At 27.2% G+C, this 4,015-nt stretch overlaps 1 long non-coding RNA gene across 1 annotated transcript; it reads left to right on the top strand.

Annotated features, from left to right (window-relative positions):
* Positions 1–257: 257 nt before the first annotated feature.
* On the top strand, positions 258–3,379 carry LOC142320343 (uncharacterized). The gene is made up of 3 exons (XR_012755352.1): positions 258–358; positions 3,090–3,192; positions 3,353–3,379. It is a non-coding gene; the product is annotated as an uncharacterized LOC142320343 (long non-coding RNA).
* The last annotated feature ends 636 nt before the right edge of the window (positions 3,380–4,015 follow it).

The following is a 4,015-nucleotide window of genomic DNA, read 5'->3' as shown; positions in this document are numbered from 1 at the left end:
AAACATATGATCAAAACAAATCTGCTACATATATATCGCTGCATCGATCACAAATTTTTTTATCGATGATTATTTTTATAAAAATAGATATTACATTATTTTTATAATTTATAATAGATATTTAGTTATATTTATAAATAAATAAAATAAATAAAAATTATTCGATGATTAAAATTAAAGGTTATAAATCCAGTTAAGAAAAAGAAGTGAATTAAAGGAATGATAAGAAGCTCTTGTTTTCGACGTTAATCGGTTGACGTACCTCTTCGTCGTCGCAGTTACGGAACGGTTAACTTCAAATTCGTTGTTACTTTGAAATGAAATGTAAAACCGAGCAGGATTTTAAGCTTAAATTAGGGTAAGCTTATTGAATATAACATATTTATGCAAGAAATAATGTTATTTTATAGTTTTAAGTATTTTAAATTGAATTATTTAACGTTTAACGAATTATTCAACTAAACATTAACGTAAATAGTTACTGCGTTTTAGTAGACAACATGGCACATGCCTTTGTTCAAAATTATAAAATACAATGATAATTCATTTAATATTTTATATTTTTTATTATATTTTAAATTGATACGGTATGTTTGATAAAAAATAATTTTTTCTAGAATGTTCCGTGCTTTCATGGTGACATATTCATTCTTTTTTTCTATTACAGCAATGTAATCAAACGTTTTTATGTATCAACATTTTCAGTTTTTTCGTTATATTTGTACTATTTAATTCTATAACATTATTTTTTCTATATTTTGATTTAATTTTCAAAAAGATGATACAATTAAATGACTGCTACCTTAGATAATGTAAGATTATTCATTGTAGGATATTGAAATTTTTTTTGTAATTTTATTTGATGTGAAACTGAATGTTTCATATCATATTTATAGTAGAATTGTTAAAATGGCTGCAGCAGAATGAAATTGGCTGCTACCTTAAATAATCAGAGATTATTCATTGTAGCCAGTTGACCTTTTCCCTACAATCTTATTTGATATGAAACTGAATGTTTTATATTCTTATATTCAACTATAGTTGAATTGTTAAACTAGTTACAGCAGTATGAAATTAAAACTTATTTAGATCGCAGACTTATTTTACCAATTATTAAGAAAAACTGGAAGAATTTATGCTGATTTAAAGCAGTAATTTTAATTTGATATTACATGATCACTTGTCATTCTTAAATAAAGAAAATAAATTCTTGACAATCTATCTGCAATTAAGTTGCGCCCGTAACTATGAGGGGAGTGAGGAGGCCATCATTAAAAAAAAAAAATTTTATTGGAAAATACCCATATAGTTTAATTAACATCATATATAAAAAAATACTTTTTGTATTTTTCAGATGAATGATTTGTCATACTTTATAAAAATTATAGTGCTGTCAAAACTTCTAGATTATCGGTATAAATAACAAAAAAAAACTATTGTTAATACTTCTTTTGTGACAGTATAAATACTGTCATAAGTAGTTAATTTATCAGTGCACGATTGAAATTTGAAGTTCTATTAAATAGTACATCTTTAAGTAAATTCTTCAATCGTTGGTTTTGAACAATACGGTGTAATTTCAAGCTTATATATTTAATAAATGATAATTAAATAGATTTTTGTTTTTTTTTACTCATAACTATAATTAGTAGTAATTGATTTTACCATTGTGTTGTGAATGGTGTTCCGATATCTGCTCTTTTTTTAAACAGTTATAAAAATTACAAAAATTTTTTTTTACATTATTCTTTTGTTACAGATGCATTACTGGTAATTTGCTACACAAATTGAAGATTGTGGAACATTTGAACAGCATTAACGTAACTTATATATTTATTTCTGTTAATGTAATTCTAATGTTTAGAAGGAGGAATTCATATTTTGTAAGTTGTTTTTTTTTTTTTTTTAGAGTATGTTAAACTAGCTTATTTACAGTTTCATCAGCAAACTTGTTTATATGTATTTTGTTAATATGTGAATATTCAGATAAACATTTGCGTGGTATTTTAAGATAAATATTGTGTTCGCCCCAGTAATTCTCTCTGCAGGTTGTGTTTATTTTTTATTTATATATTTTTGAATATATGTGTGTTTTTTTATGTTTTGTATGTATTTAATTCATATGGTTAAGTTTAAGTTTTAAGTCGCTTTTGGATCTCACCCAATGCACTTTGGTAAAATTTATAAGTAAATAGAATTTTTGTTTTTTTTTTTGATTATTATATTGTAGAGTTAGCTGTAGAAAAAAGTATGTAAAAAAGGATGATGATATCTTGAAAGCAAATGTGAAAAAAAAAATTTTTCAAGCATGTTTTTTGAAAATTCCATTTACGGTTTATACAATGTACTTCTTGCGGTAAATAATTTTTAGAGGGATTTTGTTTGATTCTGATGCTTTTGTAATATGAAGTGTGCTATTTTGAACTAATCGTAGATCTCTAATTACTAATAACTAATAATCTATTCTACTGCCTTGGATTTGTTGTTCGGTTAGCTTCTTGTAGAATGAGATGTAGAGTTTGGTTTTTATGAATGATTTGTACATGTTCTGTGTGTGTATAATTGTAGGGCCTAGACAGGTCAGCGTATTAAAAAAAAATTCATTTGAGAAAAATATGCAATCAACCTTACAAAATTACAGCCTGTTTTTGCTGCTGATCCCAAAATTCAAGAAAAAAGATAGTGGTTAGTATTCACTAACATCGCCGTATTTGCTGACAGGTAATAAAACTTTTATAATCCTTGTTAGATAATAGAACTATTGTTTCATTAATATCATCATGATAATTTTTTCTGAAGTTTTGAATTTTTTTTTGGTTTTCAGGTTCATGCATTATGTATACAAATTTTTGTTTAATTTTAACTTCGTCCGATTTTCAGTACAGGTTGTCGCAAGGACTACATTATGAGGTTTGGTATTAATTCCGTAACGGTAATGTACAGTTTTCTCAGTATTGCTATATTTTTTATTGGTTTATACATCTTGTTTTATTATTAATAGATTTTATCGCAAAACATCAATGTAGTTAATAAATATTATCATTGATTATCGTTTGAGATTATAAAAAATAAGTTTATTTGTGTTTCAGATGCATGTGTTATCATTTAAGTTCCCTACTTATTTTAAAATGAAGCTACTTTCAAGACTTCTGAGCTGATTAATTTATAACGTTCAGTAAAATTTACCCAGTGGTAACGTACAATTTTTATTAGCATTAACTTTTTTTTTGACAGTTTTTACTTATTATAAGATTATTTGTATTTATTGGATAATACATTAATTTATATAATCATAAATTTTTGTGTAACAATATTAAAATACTTTTAAAACTACTTCTTTTTTTTGTTTCAGATATAAGTGTTATCATTTAAAACTACGAGTTTAAAAAAAGCATGCTTTCAATACTTCTCGACAATCGGTAAATGACAAGGGTCTATCTGAAAGTAAGTTGCAATCGCTCTATAAAACAAACATAATAATACGACAATTCTGTTTTGTTCAACAAATATTTACATACATATTTTTGGACAAAATCACAAATATTTTCCAATCCTTTTCGGTCAACAGATTTGGCAGACATCTGTTGACCACACATTTTGGGGTAATCAAGCCGATCGTGAATGAATTCGCATACAAAATACATTGACTGATTTTATGTTCACTTGCATTTTCTTCAATTTTAATGCGCCGATTACTCATGATCATTTCATTCACGGTTTGCAAATGTTGTCAGTTGTATGACGCACAAAAAGGTGACATTGGGATGATCTGTGGAACGGTAAAAGTCAAGGGAGGTCTACCCTATGACTATATTGTTCTGGCCACCCACTTGCAACAGTGGGGAATCCAGGGTTCCTGATAGTGTCATAGGTGACCCTCGAGTTATGATGAACCTGTGCGGTGAGAGGGAGGACATGTTCTAAGCGAGTCTGTATCTGATAGGCCATCAGCGGGAAGGGTAACCCTTCAGCAGAATAAGAAGCCAGGAATGAAGGTCGGCGTGTTTCAATAAAG

Source organism: Lycorma delicatula, chromosome 2 (assembly GCF_047948215.1).
Source record: "Lycorma delicatula isolate Av1 chromosome 2, ASM4794821v1, whole genome shotgun sequence".
In the NCBI taxonomy this organism is placed as follows: Eukaryota; Metazoa; Arthropoda; class Insecta; order Hemiptera; family Fulgoridae; genus Lycorma; species Lycorma delicatula.
Note: the sequence above shows the minus strand (reverse complement) of the source record. Positions and strands in the feature narration are given on the sequence as shown.